This window comes from Bison bison, unplaced genomic scaffold, assembly GCF_000754665.1.
Source record: "Bison bison bison isolate TAMUID 2011002044 unplaced genomic scaffold, Bison_UMD1.0 scf7180017864267, whole genome shotgun sequence".
NCBI classification, from domain to species: Eukaryota; Metazoa; Chordata; class Mammalia; order Artiodactyla; family Bovidae; genus Bison; species Bison bison.
The window spans coordinates 848,331-865,327 of record NW_011494839.1 but is presented as its reverse complement, the minus strand read 5'-3'; the positions used below and the strand labels follow the sequence as shown (position 1 = coordinate 865,327).

The 16,997-nt window shown below is 41.3% G+C and overlaps 1 protein-coding gene across 1 annotated transcript in view; it reads left to right on the top strand.

Annotated features, from left to right (window-relative positions):
- Positions 1-16,997, top strand: part of PREX2 (phosphatidylinositol-3,4,5-trisphosphate-dependent Rac exchange factor 2) — a gene marked incomplete at its 5' end in the record, with an annotated part of 302,517 nt that overhangs the window by 4,011 nt on the left and 281,509 nt on the right. The gene's annotated exons all lie outside the window — the stretch shown is intronic.

The following is a 16,997-nucleotide window of genomic DNA, read 5'->3' as shown; positions in this document are numbered from 1 at the left end:
AACCAGTCTGTTCCATGTCCAGTTCTAACTGTTGCTTCCTGACCTGCATATGGGTTTCTCAAGAGGCAGGTCAGGTGGTCTGGTATTCCCATCTCTTTCGGAATTTTCCAGTTTATTGTGATCCACACAGTCAAAGGCTTTGGCATAGTCAAAGCAGAAATAGATGTTTTTCTGGAACTCTCTTGCTTTTTCTATGATCCAGTGGATGTTGGCAATTTTATCTCTGGTTCCTCTGCCTTTTCCAAACCCAGCTTGAACATCTCCTCAATCATCCTTAAATTCCTGATTTTTTTTTCCATTTGGTCTGTATAGATAGTGGAAGTTAAGTTTCACTCAGGCACATATGTGTTATGTAAGAAGAAGCTTTAAGAAAAAAAATGTAGCTTCTGCATTTAAAAGTGCAACTATTTAAATCAGGTATCAAGGTATTGAGGACATTGTAGCATTGTTATTTGTTGTTATTGTTATTTAAATCCATTGTAGTCTAAATTTTCATTTGGGTCCTTGGATAGATTATATTATTGGAATTGATTATTTTTAGGTCTTAGGTAAAATGGTAGAGAGTGACAATTTGTTTGAACTTCTGTTCTTGTTTTGCTTGGGAAATGAAATTCTAGGCTTCATTAGGAATACTCTAAAACATTTCTTTTCTAAAAGAAAATGCTTTTATAGACCTAATATCCAGTGTTTGATGTCCAGAGTCTGGACAATGGTAGGTTGTAACTGGTTTCCTGGAGAAAGGACAGACCAAGGTCAATTTCAAGGGTGTGTCTTATACGGTCGCACAGGGCTGCCAAGTCTGAAGGACCTCAAGCTTAGTTTGATGCTGTGCCATCAATGATTGAAATTCTTAACTAATTTTATCTAGAAAGTTGTGTTTTGCACGTGAAGTCCAGTGGGACGATGGGATGTGAGCAGAACAGATACACGAAAGAAAAAATACAGCTTCAGACTTCAATAAAACTTTTTAAACAAAGTTTTCTTTATTTATGGGTGTTCATTGCTGCTTGGGCTTTTCTCTAGTTTCAGAGAGTGGAAGCTACTCTCCAGTTGTGGTGTGAGGGCTTCTCACTGCGGTGGCCTCTCTTGTTGCAGAGCATGGGCTCTAGGGCGGAGGCTTCAGTAGTTGCGACTTCTGGGCTCTTGAGCACAGGCTTTGTAGTTGTGGCCCAGGGGCTTAGTTGCTCCAGGGCATGTGGGATCTCCCGGGGCCAGGCATGAACCCCAGTCTCCTTCATTAGCAGGTGGATTCTTTACCACTGAGCCACCAGGGAAACCCTTCAGTACCCTTAATAGCACTTTTTTTTCTTCCCTTTTGAATGAAAGGCCTCACGTTTGAATTTTGCACTGGGCCTGGAAAATTGTGTCGACACGTTTCACTGTGGCAGGTGGCGTTGAGGCAGGGTGATCATATAGTTTTCGTTTAAACTGGAACACTTCCAAGGATGCAGGGGCCTGCTAGTGATAATTATGCAGGGAAGCAGGTGTATACTGGGATTGTACCTGGCTAATCAGAAAGCACAGTTATTCCCCATTGTTGGAACATTAAGACACAGACTTTGAGTTCAGCTGTATATCTTTTCATAAACAAAAGATTCTGAAATTTGTTACCTGTTCAGGCTTTGCCCTCAGATACCCCAGAATCTGAGTCCTATCTCTCATTGCTATACAGAGCCACAGATTTTGGTCAAGGTGAGTGTCTGATTTGTGTGTCTGTTATATTCTCCTCTGCCCTTTTTCTGTGTCTCTGAGTCTCTGCTTCCTCTTTCTCTGTGTTTCCCTTTGGTCAGTTTGGTCCTTTCCATGGTAATCTTGACTTTAAGACAGTGACAGGTTGCAGTCTATGTAACAACAGTCAGAGTTAGTATGGTGCTTTACAGTTTATACTGAGCAACTGTGTATTTCTTATCTGATTTGGCTTATTATATGTGACTCTCTTGTGCTCGGTTGTGTCCTACTCTTTGAAACCCCATAGACTGTAGCCTGCCAGGCTCCTCTGTCCATGGAATTTTCCAGGCAAGAATACAGGAGTGGGTTGTCATTTCCTACTCCAGGGGATCTTTCCAAACCAGGATCGAACCTGCATCTCTTGCATCTCCTGCATTGGCAGGCAGATTCTTTACCACTGCACCACCTGGAAAGCCCTTAGCTCTTTGACATGGTGCTCCTGAGAGCTCCAGGCTTCTAGGGTTTGGCTTCAGGAGCCCTTGAAGAGGAGCCAGGGAGTTGAATTGTGTGGCTCCAGGCTCTCCACCCTGGGACCTCCTCATGTAGCCCCACTGTCCTCTGATTTGTGCTTTTGCTAAAGCAATTAGAAAAACACCTCATCTGGGTGGTAAACTCTGAGAGAGTAGAGATGGCACCTTTACTTCCTCAGTATGCTTTACTTGAGCTCATCATGGTGCTTTGTAAACAGCAAGTACTCAAGAAAACAAATAGACAGATGAAGCAAAAGCAAACAAAATGGTTTGAATTGGGTTTCAGTCATGATGCAGCATTTTGAGGTAAAGATAAATTGATTCAATACATGTTTTGCATGGACCTGTGTGCCCCTCAGCATTATACATTGCAGGCTGAACCCTCAGTATTCAAATAATCACAGTGCCATCTGGGAGCTTAAGTGATAGAGTAATAAGCCAAGTGGCAGGTAGGCACAAGGGACTCCCTCAGCCTGGGGTCAGGGGAAGGGTGGGTAAGAGGTGATAATAGAGCTGGCTCCTGAAGGATGAGGAGGAACGTGCCAGACTTGGAAGAAATTTATCCCTCCTGAAATAGTAAAACACATTGAGGGTGACCATGGTATGGCAGGCAGCGGGTGGTGCTGGCATGGCTTGGCATGCTCCAGTGCTAAAAGATTCTTAATTAATGGGGATAAACAGTCCTGTGTACTTTTTGAGTATTGGGAAGAGATGAGATATGTTCAGACCAGTTTGAGAAGGGTTCCATTCTTAAGAATTGTGACTTCAGTTAAAGACAGTGAGAAGTCATTGTGTGGGACTTGCCCCCTTATTAATAATAAGTCCAGGGCCTCCAAGGTTGGCACTGGGAAGGGGTCGCTTGTGGGAAGAAGTTTCCAGGCCAAGATTCCCTGAATCTATGTCTTTAAATTTGGCCTTGGGACCCCTTCCTCTTGTTCTTTATTTCTGCCACCTCCCTGGCTCTCTGGCTCCCCTGGTGGCTCAGATGGTAAAGAATCTGCCTGCAATCCAGGAGACCTGAGGTCGACCCCTGGGTAGGGAGGATCTCCAAGAGAAGGAAATGGCAACCAACTCTAGTATTTTTGCCTGGAGAATCCCATGGACAGAGGAGCCTGGCAGGCTATCGTCCACGGGGTCGTAAAGAGTCTGACATGACTGAGCGACTAACACACTGTTTCTTTGTCCGTTCACACAAGAATGCAGAGAAGGTGTTTCCTTGCTCCTCTTAATCTGGGACAGTTTATAAACTTCCAAAAGTTGTTACTGTTTACTGAGGGAGTGCACAGACCAGTAATCCCGGAAACGACACAAAACATAAATATAGTCTAGCTTGTGTAACACAGATTTCTGCTCCTACCAAAGTGATCTTGCTCTCCAGGTCTGCAGACCCTGCCCTATTTTCATCCTAAACCTTAAGACAGCTCCTGTTGATCATCCTGACTGGACCCTACTCCCAGGCTGGCTTGACTGAGTTCTTTTTTGCGAGTCGTTAGACTGAAGGTGTATTCTCGAGAATGACATCAGGAAATAGCTTTTAAGCTGTCCTGACTATTTTACGGTAATTACAGTAGGAAACATACCATGAATTAAATGGGGCTCTTGCATAGTTCTGATATTTGGAGTGTTAATCATGTGACCAGAACTGACTTGCTGTCTAGGGGAATGTGGAGAGGAATGTGTCTTTAGTCTTAAGGCTTCATCTGCATGACTGTGCTGTATTATAATTTGATAACGTTGATATGAGTAGGCTTAATTGAGATTAGTTTTGTTTCTTAGCAAGAGAATTCTATCAACAGAGTTGAGGAACGAAGATTGAAATCTGGTTACCTGTTAGGAGTTTCAAACATTTCACTGGTCCAGGTAAGAACTGAGGAATGTCTGATCTAAGGTAGAAACAATGATGAAGATAAAAAAAACTAAACCCAAACAAAACTCTTAAAAAAAAAAGTCAACCCACAAAACATCAAAACACCCAACAACCATGATACATTTCTTGGGTAGAACCATTAGCATTTATGTTCACTCAGAAGTGGAAGCTTAAGTAGAATGGAGAATATTAGAATGGTTTCTAGTTTGAAGACAGGATGGGGAGGGTCATTAACTCGAAATGAAGTGCAAGGGGCAGAACGGCGTGGGGAGGAGGAGAAAAGTGAATTTGGTTTTCAACTTGCTGAGTTCAAAGTCTGCTATGATTTTTGAAGATTAGAATGTGGAAGACATGGAGAAAGTAACTACTCATGTATGTTGGCGCCATCAGGGTAGATGAGATGACAAAGGGGAAGCAATTCAAGGAAGAAAACATCCTAACCAAGAATAGGATGTAGAGTGCACTGGTGTCTTGGACTGAGTTGTCAAGGGTTGAAACAAAGAACTGGGGTCAAGTGATCTCTTGAAAGCCAAGGAAAGATCTAGCTCCCAGAAGAAAGGTTCCTTTCAACTCTCAGAGCTTTTCAGAAGTAGGTTGTGTGAAGACTGAAGAGACAACTGGATTTGGTAATTAAAACGGCACTGAAGTTTTGGCTTCAGGAACATGCATGAGCAGAAGCCTAAGAAGGAGCTGGAAGACGTGATCTGAGTGGAAGCCGAGGAGATAAAGATGGATGGAAAAGCTATTCAAGAGGCTGGTAGTAAATGCAAAGAGAGAAACAGGTTATAAACATTAAGGTATGTCTAGGGATGTTTGAGGGAGATGAGTATAGCTGAGGAGATGGAGATGATAGATAAAAAAAGGGAACTGAAGCAGCTTCAGCAGAGCATCATGGAAGTCAAATGCATCACTTGGTAAATCAAGAGCCACCAAGGAGCTGGGAGGCAAGGAAGGCACTTGGCAAAATTTTCCGAGCCATCCTGCCATGGAACATACCCACAGCAAAACGTCATGATAGAGTCTAAACTTTTTTAAAACTCTTGCATGTTTTAAAATTCCGGAACTGCTGGGACACACCCTTTGCATCTCTCTGTGACCACTTGCCAGCAGCTCTGCCTCCTGCATGGGGACAGTGGGGTGAAGTGCATGGTGCAGACCATGGGTTTAGAGGCCCAGTAACCTTGGTTAAAGTCTTGGTACTGAAATGTACAAGCAGTGTGATGTTGGCAACTTACATAGCCTCTTTATGCCTCCTTGCATATCTGGAAAACATAGTCAATACTGTCTCACAGGGCTGGCCTAAAATTTAAATCAACTTCTGTAGGTGAAGTGTGACTTTTTAAAATGCAACATACAAAGTTAGAAGTCAGAAGAGGGAAGTAGCTTGCATTAATTTATTATTATATCTATTATGATTAGGTTCAAATCTTGAAAATAATGACATAGTCATTTTTAAAAATCATGATATAAACGATGTACAGTTTATGCATTACATTTAATGCACATTGCAGTCATTGCTCACACTTTTAAATAAGAAACGCTGGTTTACCTGACAACATTTTTGTCAGATTACATTTTTCCCCAGTACTTGTCTTTTGAGTTTTTTTTTTTAACTCTGTGTTTGTGCATGCTAAGTCTCTTCAGTCATGTCCAACTCTTTGCGACCCCATGGACTGTAGCCTGCCAGGCTTCTCTGTCCCTGGGATTCTCCAGGCAAGAATACTGGAGTGGGTTGCCATTTCCTACTCCAGGGGATCTTCCCCACCCAGGGATTGAACCCAAGTCTCCTAAGTCGTCTGCATTGGTAGGTGGATTCTTTACCACTAGTGCCACCTGGGAAGCCCTTTTTACTCTATACCTGGCATTATATTTTAATATATAATTTAATACCAAATTAAATTGTTATGCTTGAGTGTTAGGTATAATTGATTTGACCTAAAGATAATTGTTTTTGTTTTTTATTAGGTATTTAAAGTCTTATAATATTTATTTTTCATAATAGATGCATTTTTATTATTCTCAACTTAGTAAATGTTTCTTTTCTTGAAAGTGTGGTTGGGTCACTTTACCAGTAGTTTTGAGTATAATCATTCAAATCTTGACACATCTAATAAAAACTTTGTTTTCTAATTTTTCCCCATTCTCATGAACTATTGCATTTGATCCATGAGTTCATTGATTGCAATTTTTAAGACAATTGATACCTTAAGTTGAGGTTCTGATACTTAAATACTTTTAGTTACTGTGAATGATTTCAGACTTTGAATCTTTGAATAATTTTTTTTAAAATTCTAGCTTTGCCATATTGCTAAGTATAGTGTACAAAAAAAGACCTGTTTCATTGGAGAATATCTAAGCCAAGGACATTATGTTCTAAATACATATTTTCCATGAAAAGACAGGCCCTTCATTTGAAAAGGTTAAATGGTATAATACTTAAGAAATGACCCCAGCTGGTTAAATTTAGAATACTGATATGAAACTATTTTCTGGGTTTATAGCAAAAATCTAGCAGTGTAGAATATGAATGGGTAAGCATTTTAATTCACTTCAAAGCTTCATTTCTCTGAGAAAGTCAAATAAGGGTTGATATCTCTGTTTGACTTTGCTTTGCCACTTTTGTGATTTTAATGATCTATTTAAGTTGTCTTCTTGCCAGGAAGAGAAGCTTTATAGATGGTGACACATTTTCAGCGGTTGTGCAAGAAGCGCTGTTTGCCTTTGATGCCTTGTAATGTCTCAACTTGGCCTTGGTTTCTTGCTCCCTTGGATTATAGTTTTTTCTTATTTGAGACTATTGCCCCAAAGAAAGAAACAGGATTCCAAAAATGGCATCTCCTATTCCAAAGTTTTATTCCTGTCAGTAGTACTAGAGGATGAGCTGTGAAAAGACATTATTTTACCTAAATGTAATAACTCACTATTTTCCCAGAGGTGAAATTAGGAGAGTTAAGGGGAATTCCATTTTTTACAGTGTATATCCATGCCACGTTTGACTTTATATAATTATAATATATATAGAAATATATTTTATTTATAGATTTTACATCTCCACATTTTCTGGAATATTCTAGATATACTTTTTTCTCAATTTTTCGTGTCTCTGTTAATAATGAGATCCCTGGCAGAGACTTCCCCTTCTCCCTGGCTGGTATGAGGTTGTGATAGTAGATGATGGGACAGCCATTTTTGACCATGAACTAGAAGTCATATGTTGAGGATGACAGAGGAACAAATAAAGATGAGTCCATTTCTTTATTAAAGAAGTCTAACCTGTAGCCTTGGAGAAGGCAATGGCAAGCCACTCCAGTACTCTTGCCTAGAAAATCCCATGGATGGAGGAGCCTGGTGGGCTACAGTCCATGGGGTCGCCACCAGTCAGTCGAGACTGAGTGACTTCACTTTTCACTTTCACGCAATGGAGAAGGAAATGGCAACCCACTCCAGTGTTCTTGCCTGGAGAATCCCAGGGACGGCAGAGCCTGGTGGGCTGCTGTCTATGGGGTTGCAAAGAGTCGGACATGACTGCAGCGACTTAGCAGCAGCAGCAGCAACCCGGAGCCTATCAAAAATGGGCCTGTTAGATAAATTAGTATTTAACTCTGTCCTAAAGTCATTTTTTTTTTGAGATTTCACATTTTGCTTCGAAATTCATATTAATTTATGCAAATTATTAACAAATTGGCAAACTTTAATCTATTTTTTTGCCTTTGTCTTGTCAAGTGGAGTAATCTTAATGTTTAAAGTTCATTTTTAGCTTTTCTTTAATGACTCTTCTGTAGCTCACCAATGATTTCCCTAGACTATGCTAAAACCACACTTTTTTTTTCTTGAAAAGAACGGTCCTTTTTTTTAAACCTGTACTTATAATTATTTTTCCAGAAGACCAGAATTTTTGTGTTTATTATGTATATTTACAAGGATATTTGTTCAGCTGCTTTCTCTGAGGCCAAACAACAGTAGTTTAAACAACACAGAAGGATTGTTTGTGACTATGAAAGCGGTATGTAATCAACATGCCTTTTCTGTATCCTCTCTTGGCGCTGTGGTTATTTAATTTTTCAGTACTGTTGCCCAACAGTGTCCCGGGAAATGAGCAGCGTCATCGGGTCATTAAGAGACCTCGTGTCCTATCTTACTGCTCCAGCATCCCCTAGGACCATCTACATCAGTCTGTAGGACGGAGAACCAGTATTTAATATAGTTTCTCCAGTGGTTCCAGTGAGCAGAGGATGTTGGAGAACCAGCACACGAGGGTTTTGTTTTTGTCCATATGGTTGAAGTTGGCCTACTAGGATCCCTTGCAAGTTCTAGCCTCAGAGGGACTGAGGGTGGGCAAGTTCCACACCTCACTTTTGCTCCCATCCTCTTGGCCAGAACTTCATGACAAGGCTGAATCAGCTGCAAGGGAGACTGGGAAATGTATCTAGTTGGGCGGCCATGCATACTGATGAGATGTGGGGAGTTTTATACAGTAAGTCCTCGACATATGAAACTTGAAAGTTACAGACTTTCAAAGATGTGAACACGTGTGCCAGCCTGTCCATGCCAACTGTGGTACTGTACTACTGTGCTTTTCAAGGTACTGTACTGTCAGATGAAAAAGATTTTCTTTATTTTTTGTGTTTGTTTTTTATGTACATATTATTTGTGTGAAAAAGTATTGTAAACCTATTACAGTACAGTACTATGTAGCTGAGAGTATATAGCTGAGAGGTCCCTAGGCTAACTTTGTTGGACAAACCAACAAATTGGACTTAACAAACACACTCTTGGAACAGAACTGGTTCCTATGTAGGGGAATTACTGCACTAAAATTAAGAGGTAGAGAATTAATATTGAGAGGCAGAGTAATATCTGACACCTTTTGGGACCCAGTGATATTAATAATTTAGGCTTGTCCCTCAGAAATCATTTATATTAATTCTTGGATTCCTTTACTGTAAGAACTTATTATACTAAAATACCACTTGAATCATTTCCCTAAAATGATACATTCTTGTCCACATAGAAGTCCATTTCATGTTTCATTTATCTATCCCTTCACAAGTGTTTGTAAGTGTTCCACTAGGTCCTCCCCCCAACACCCCTGTATTGGCTTCGACTGCAGGAAGAGTTGGGAGATTTGGATATTTCGTGTAAGTTAAAATTTTTTCTGGTTCCCCTTCCCCCCAAAGAAAGTCCCAGAATACTCTGGAAATCATCATGTATTATGTGTTTGTTTTGTGTCAGGCACTGTATATTCCTGTATAACTTGCAACTCACAGCTCCTTTCAAGGATTGTATCCTTACAGCGGTAAAGAATCTGCCTACCAATGCAAGAGACACAAGAGACAAGGGTTCGATCCCTGATTCAGGAAGATCCCCTGGAGGAGGCCATGGCAACCCAATCCAGTTTTCTTGCCTGGGAAATTCCATGGACAGAGGATCCTGGCAGTTCACAGTCCATGGGGTTATAAAAAGTTGGACACAGCTGAACACATGGCACCTGTTAACTCACGCCTGAGGCCACCCTGATGAGTAGGGATTCTGAGTAGATCTGATCCACTGTGTTGGTGATTCTCTGGCCTGGGGATTTCTAGATGGTGGGAACAGTATGATATATCAGGGCTGGGAAAACCAAGGCAGATGTTGGGAGCTGGACACACAACTTGTTGACTCCGGAAGTACACAGAGGCTAAAAGAGAGGACGGAATAGTATCAAGAGCAGGCCAGCAACAGAAGCTCACAGTCAATCCAGGATGGGTCAGAGCCAGGCAAGCACTCAGGAGCCAGAGATTATCCAGAAGTTAGGAGTTTCCCTTACAGAAATGAGGAAATGCAAGTGAACCTTTAAAAATAGACAACTCTAGTTCTCCCATTGGTAATGTTTATCATCACTAAGACTAGTTTCAGGTTAATTTAATTCCTTCTGGGTCAGTTTGGATCTCTTTGTGCTTGTTTACTTAGCACTTCATAGCAGATTTAAAGCTGTTATATATAATGTTATGTATGCTGCTGCTGCTGCTGCTAAGTCACTTCAGTCGTGTCTGACTCTGTGCGACCCCAGAGATGGCAGCCCACCAGGCTCCCCCGTCCCTGAGATTCTCCAGGCAAGAACACTGGAGTGGGTTGCCATTTCCTTCTCCAATGCATGAAAGTGAAAAGTGAAAGTTAAGTCACTCAGTCGTGTCCGACTCTTCGCGACCCCATGGATTGCAGCCTACCAGGCTCCTCCGTCCATGGGATTTTCTAGGCAAGAGTACTGGAGTTGGGTGCCATTGCCTCCTCCAATGTTATATATAGCTCATATTTATTCTATATATGATTAAATCATGAAATGTTTGAGGCAAGTGTTAATTTTACACACATCCCTTCTAGTCTCAAAAATGTATATATACTGCTTTGCATTCAATGGATATTGTATAGATCACGTTGGTAGAACACATTATTGTGATTTAAATACAAATGAAGTGAATCCATAATTAAAATGATCATCATTCCTGGATTGTTTTATTTGCCAAATCTACTTCAGATGAGGAGGGTAACTGGCCTTCAGGTAGTCAAAGCATGAAGTTTGATAAATGAAATTATTTAGTTATGGGCATTTTCTAACAAGGACAGTCCAGTTCAGTTTAGTGGCTCAGTCGTGTCCAACTCTTTGCAACCCCATGAATCGCAGCACTCAAGGCCTCCCTGTCCATCACCAACTCCTGGAGTTTACCCAAACTCATGTCCATTGAGTTGGTGATGCCATCCAGCCATCTCATCCTCTGTCGTCCCCTTCTCCTCCTGCCCCCAATCCCTCCTAGCATCAGAGTCTTTTCCAATGAGTCAACTCTTCCCATGAGGTGGCCAAAGTATTGGAGTTTCAGCTTTAGCATCAGTCCTTCCAAGGAACACCCAGGGCTGATCTCCTTCAGAATGGACTGGTTGGATCTCCTTGCAGTCCAAGGGACTCTCAAGAGTCTTCTCCAACACCAAAGTTCAAAAGCATCAGTTCTTCGGCGCTCAGCTTTCTTCACAGTCCAACTCTCACATCCATACGTGACCACTGGAAGAACCATAGGCCTTGACTAGATGGACCTTTGTTGGCAAAGTAATGTCTCTGCTTTTGAATATGCTATCTAGGTTGGTCATAACTTTCCTTCTAAGGAGTAAGTGTCTTTTAATTTCATGGCTGCAATCACCATCTGCAGTGATTTTGAAGCCCCCAAAAGTAAAGTCTGACACCGTTTCCAAGTGATGGGACCAGATGCCATGATCTTTGTTTTCTGAATGCTGAGCTTTAAGCCAACTTTTTCACTCTCCTCTTTTACTTTAATCAAGAGGCTTTTTAGTTCCTCTTCACTTTCTGCCATAAGGGTGGTGTCATCTGCATATCTGAGATTACTGATATTTCTCCTGGCAATCTTGATTCCAGCTTGTTCTTCTTCCAGCCCAGCATTTCTCATGATGTGCTCTGCACGTAAGTTAAATAAGCAGGGTGACAATATACAGCCTTGACGTACTCCTTTTCCTATTTGGAACCAGTCTGTTGTTCCATGTCCAGTTCTAATTGTTGCTTCCTGACCTGCATATAGGTTTCTCAAGAGGCAGTTAGTACAATCATATAATTGAATAATCTTCGAGTCCAAAAGGGAATCATGCTATGGATGAATGAGTATAGTTTTCAGCTGAAGTATGAGAAGTTGACATTTCTCCTGTATATTTTTCAGTGAGATAATAATCTTCATGTATAAATTGTGCCTTCTCTGTATGGTGAAATTTTTTGAGAATAGCAAATGTTTTCTGAGATTTCTTTTTTTTTTTCAGTTTTACTTAGTGTTGACCTAGTTACAAGGAATATGATCAGTTGGACTGTCAGAAATTTGAGAGTTTAGTTGATACTTGAATGAATTGTTCATTTTAAACATACACATTTTTATAGTTGAGGATTTAGGTAAGATTCAACTTTCATGGCATTAGGAAAATATAAGCAAATGTTATAAGAGATCTAGATAGTCAGCCAGAATATTTGAATCAATTTTTGAAAAGAAAAAGTCCGCTAACTAGATTTAAAGAAAAAATATAGCTTTACTATTACTGTATTATATATCCTCTCTAAACATTATTTTCTAGCCTGCCAGAATTCAAAGTTCCAACTCAGTGATATTATAGATTTTTTTCTTTACTATTTTATATCTGTTAAGTGAAATTCACAGTAATTTCTAGAAAAAGGCAGAGCTAAAAGAATCTATTAAAAAATGACACACACAAAAACCAATATAAAACAGTATGGAAGTTTCTCAGAAACCTGAAAATGGAACTACTACATGATCCAGAAATTCCACTCCTGGTATGTATCTGAAAAAAAATAAAAACACACTAATTTGAAAAAGTACATACACTCCAGTGTTCATAGCAGCGTTACTTATAATTGCCAACACACAGACACACACACACACACACACACACACACAATGGACTGTTACTCAGTCATAAAAAATAATTAAATTTTACTGTTTGCAGCAACATGGATGGACTTGGAGGGCGTTATGCCAAGTGAAGTAAGTCAGAGAAAGACGGTATTATATCGTTATATGTGGAATCTAAAAATACCACAAACTAGTGAAAGTAACAAAAAAGAAGCATACTCACAGATAGAACAAATTTTTGGTTACCAGTGGGGAGAGGGAAGGGAGCAGGGGCAGTATAGGGGTAGGGGATTAAGAGGTACCAACTATTTGGTAAATATAAGCTACAAGGATATATTGTATAACATAGGAGAACATAGCTAATATTTTATAATATGAAATATAACCTTTAAAAATTGTGAATCACTCTATTGTACACCTGTGACTTACATAATGTCATAACATTATTTTTACTTCAGTAAAAATAATGACATTCAGAATGTTCTAAAAAAGAGAGAATGGGATTGGTGATTTTTTATTCATTTCTAAAACCAATTTGTTTAATCTCTATAATGTTTATACTACATTAATTATCAATGTAGTATAGTTATATGTCAGGCCAATTTAAATAATACCTCTAATATGATAAGTCTTATGATTTATCCTCTCCAATAATTGTAATATGAGAAAGAGGGATATATGTATACAGATAGCTAATTCGCTTTACTATACAGAAGAAACTAATACAACATTGTAAAGCAATTATACTCCAGTAAAAATTAAAAAAAATAGTCTAGATGTTTTGAGTGTTAATATTCTAGGGCCTGTTTATTGCACACCTACTGTGTGCGAGGCACTGTTCTGGGCTCAGGGGATATATCACTGACAAGAATGAAAAATTTCTGGTTTCACGAGACACTCTACACAGGAGCTACAAGAGAAATGAGTAAAGTGTGTATTAGCTGCTCCAAATGGCAAGGAGAGTGAAAGCAGATGGGGAATCAAAATCTGTGTGTGTTTTGATATTTTATAGAAGATGAAAATGCAGGAATCTATTCCTTTCTGTCCTATTTCTTTCTGTAATTCCCTAAAAATACTTCAAAATAACTTTTATTTTTTTACTGTTAACTCTGATAGACAATATCCAAGAGCAGAGTGTTAATCAGATCCCTAGTTTAACTCCTCAGTATAGTTATAATTTAGTGGTGAAATTCAACCCAGTTATACATTTGCCAACAAAAGACTGTCTAGTCAAGGCTATGGTTTTTCCAGTAGCCATGTGTGTATTTGAAAGTTGGACTATAAAGAAAGCTGAGCACCAAAGAATTGATGCTTTTGAACTGTGGTGTTGGAGAAGACTCTTGAGAGTCCCTAGGACTGCAAGGAGATCCAACCAGTCCATCCTAAAGGAAATCAGCCCTGAATGTTCATTGGAAGGACTGATGCTGAAGCTGAAACTCCGATACTTTGGCCACCTGATGCGAAGAGCTGACTCATTTGAAAAGCCCCTGGTGCTGGGAAAGATTGAAGGCGAGAGGAGAAGGGGACGACAGAGGATGAGATGGTTGGATGGCATCGCTGATTCAATGGACATGAGTTTGAGTAAACTCTGGGAGTTGGTGATGGACAGGGAGGCCTGGCGTGCTGCAGTCCATGGGGTTGCAAAGAGTCGGACATGACTAAGGGACTGAACTGAACTGAACTGATACATTGCTAATAAAGTTAACAGATTCCTGAAAGAGTGGTGACTCAGACATAAGGCTTTAAGTAGTCAATTCTTTAGCTGTCACTATTCAATAATCTAACTTTAACAAGCATTTGTTTTTTGGAGTTGCAAACCCAAAATCTGCTCCCTTCATACCACCAAGAGCTGGTTTTGTGGAGTATTGCTAGTAGGATTTCAGGTCCTGGCAGCGTGGCATATGGTGAGAACTTCGGCCAATGCTGGGCTTCTCAGCCAGTTCAGTGGTAAAGAATCCTTCCGCCAATGCAGGAGAGACAGGAGACTCCGTTCGACCCCTGGATCCAGAAGATGCCCTGGAGAAGGAAATGGCGACCCACTCCAGTATTCTTGCCTGGAAAATTCCATGGATCGAGGAGCCTGGTGGGCTACAGTCCATGAGTTGCAAAGGGCCGGACGTGACTGAGTGACTGCACATACACAGGTAGCTAAGGTTAGAATTCAGTGTCAGTGGGAACCCAGTGGTGTGTGCCGGGCTCCACTGGCCAAGAAGCTTTTGCCAGAAAGGAAAGTGTCCTTTAGCCCTGGGTGGACTGAGTCATGGGCAAGGGATTGGAGGATGGAGATCTTGAACCCCCAGCAGGATCTAAAGTTAGTTTTCCAACCCTTTACCGTTGATAACCTCAGATGAGTTACAAGGGAAGGTCGCAGATCCTTTCTATCCATTTTACAGATTTAAGGTCGGTCTTTTCCTGTGAGGGAGGAGGAAGGTAAGGAGTGCACCTTACAAGTCTCGCCCCTCCTTGTTCCAATGGCGTCGTCTCCCCGCCCCTTCTTGTTCCCATGGCGACGTCTCCCTGACGGCTTTAAGAAGTGGCTCCTTGGAGGAGTGTGGACAGCTGGATGCAGCCCTGTACTGGCCTGTGAAGTGTCATTGGGAGCCACTGCCAGAGGCTGGGGGAGGGGAAGGTCACTTCAGGACTGTGGAAATTATTCCCTTTCTCCGCAGCGTCCTGGAGCCTCGTTTTTTGTCTTGTTGTCAAGAGAGACCGGAACTCAGAACCTGGCCCTGAAGTTTTCTTCAGCGTTCTTTCTAGAAATGATATTTTTGAAGCCGCCTTCATTCTTCAGTTCACTGAATTTCGTAGCTTGAAGGAAGGGAAATAGATTTATTACTATCGTCATTACCAACTTCAGAATAGAAATTGGTGGATAATTATACTGGAGTCTAAAGCAGTATGACTGAAGGGAAGGGATTGAGCTGGCTGGGTTTTCTTGATAACGTTGTGTGCTTGCCTCTTCCGTTTCTCTTTGGAGCCCATTCTATGGCTAATACATCATAAAAGTTGAAAAGGAAGTGCAAATACAATGACCACTGAAAGTTGAAGCCTTTTCCATTCACTTCTTTGTGCTATTTGTGACTTGTCTGCCTGATTGTTTCAAAGTTAGGAGAAACCTGGGGTTCTTATCTCTCCTTTATCAGTGGCACTGGTTTGGAGAGTGTGGTGTGGTGCGGACAGAACTGGGACTCGGCCAGCCTTAACGGTAACAGATATTGAGGCAAAGTAACCACAAGAATGAGTACAGAGTGTATTTTTGTTGTTGTTCTGTTGCCAAGTCATGCCCTACTCTTCGTGACCCCATGGACTACAGCATGCCAGGCTTCCATGTTCCTCATCATCTCCCGGAATTTGCCCAAGTTCATGTCCAATGAATCAGTGATGCCATCCAGCTGTCTCATCCTCTGTTGCCCTCTTCTTCTGCCTTCAATCTTTCCCAGCATCACAGTCTTTTCCAATAAGTACAGAGTATATGAAGTGGGCTTTAAAGCAAGCTGATTTGTCTAATGATATAATGATGCAAGATACAGTGCCTAGGAGGAACACAACATATAGAACATCCCCTTAGCTTTGTAACAAAATATTCAGTAGCTTTGATGGGGGAGCTATGAGCTTTTCAGTCCTTTTGCTCAGTGCCTCAGCCCTGGTTCAGGCCAGGAGTCCCAGAGTCCCAGGAGGAGGCATTGAGCTCTGATGGTGCTCATTCATCAAGAGCATGGCAAATGCTGTGGGGTGATCACTGGGAAGTGAGGCTGGATTTAGAATATGGTCTAAGATAACATCTGGACAAGCCAGAGGGTCATGAAAGGAACTGGGGTCAAGGGTTAACACAGCTGAGATCTCTGGAGTCTGTGACACAGAGCCAAGAAAGCAGCCTCAGGGAGGGGGGATCTCAGCTGCCTCTAATGCTTAAGACGTGTAGTTCCTGCTGCTTGGCCGCTTCTCACGCTGTCTGGTCATCGCCTGCCCATTGCCTTTTCAGGATCCTCTGGCACAGACAGACTAATTTACAGGGTAGCTTCCAGTATGGACTTTAGACTTAAAATGACATCTGAGGAGTATATTACCCTATAATAATAAAGATTAGGACCAATATTTGCCCCTGTTTGATTCCTGGGTCGGGAAGATCTGCTGGAGAAGGGATAGGCTACTCACTCCAGTACTCTTGGGCTTCCCTTGTGGCTCAGCTGGTAAAGAATCCACCTGTAATGCAGAAGACCTGGGTTTGATCCCTGGGTTGTGGAAGATCTAGACCTGCATCAGGAAGATCCCCTGGAGAAGGGAAATGCTACCCATTCCAGTATTCTGGCCTGGAGAAGTCCGGGATTATATAGTCCATGGGGTTGCAAAGAGCTGGACAAGACTGAGCGACTTTCACTTTTTGTAACCCGAGAAGTAGATTGTAACTGGTTTTATTAAACTTATTTCCTTGTTGTTGAGTCAGTAAGTTGTGTCTGGCTCTTTTGCGACCCCCATGTATCATAGTCCGATAGGCTCCTCTGCCCATCGGATTGTCCAGGCAAGAATACTGGAGTG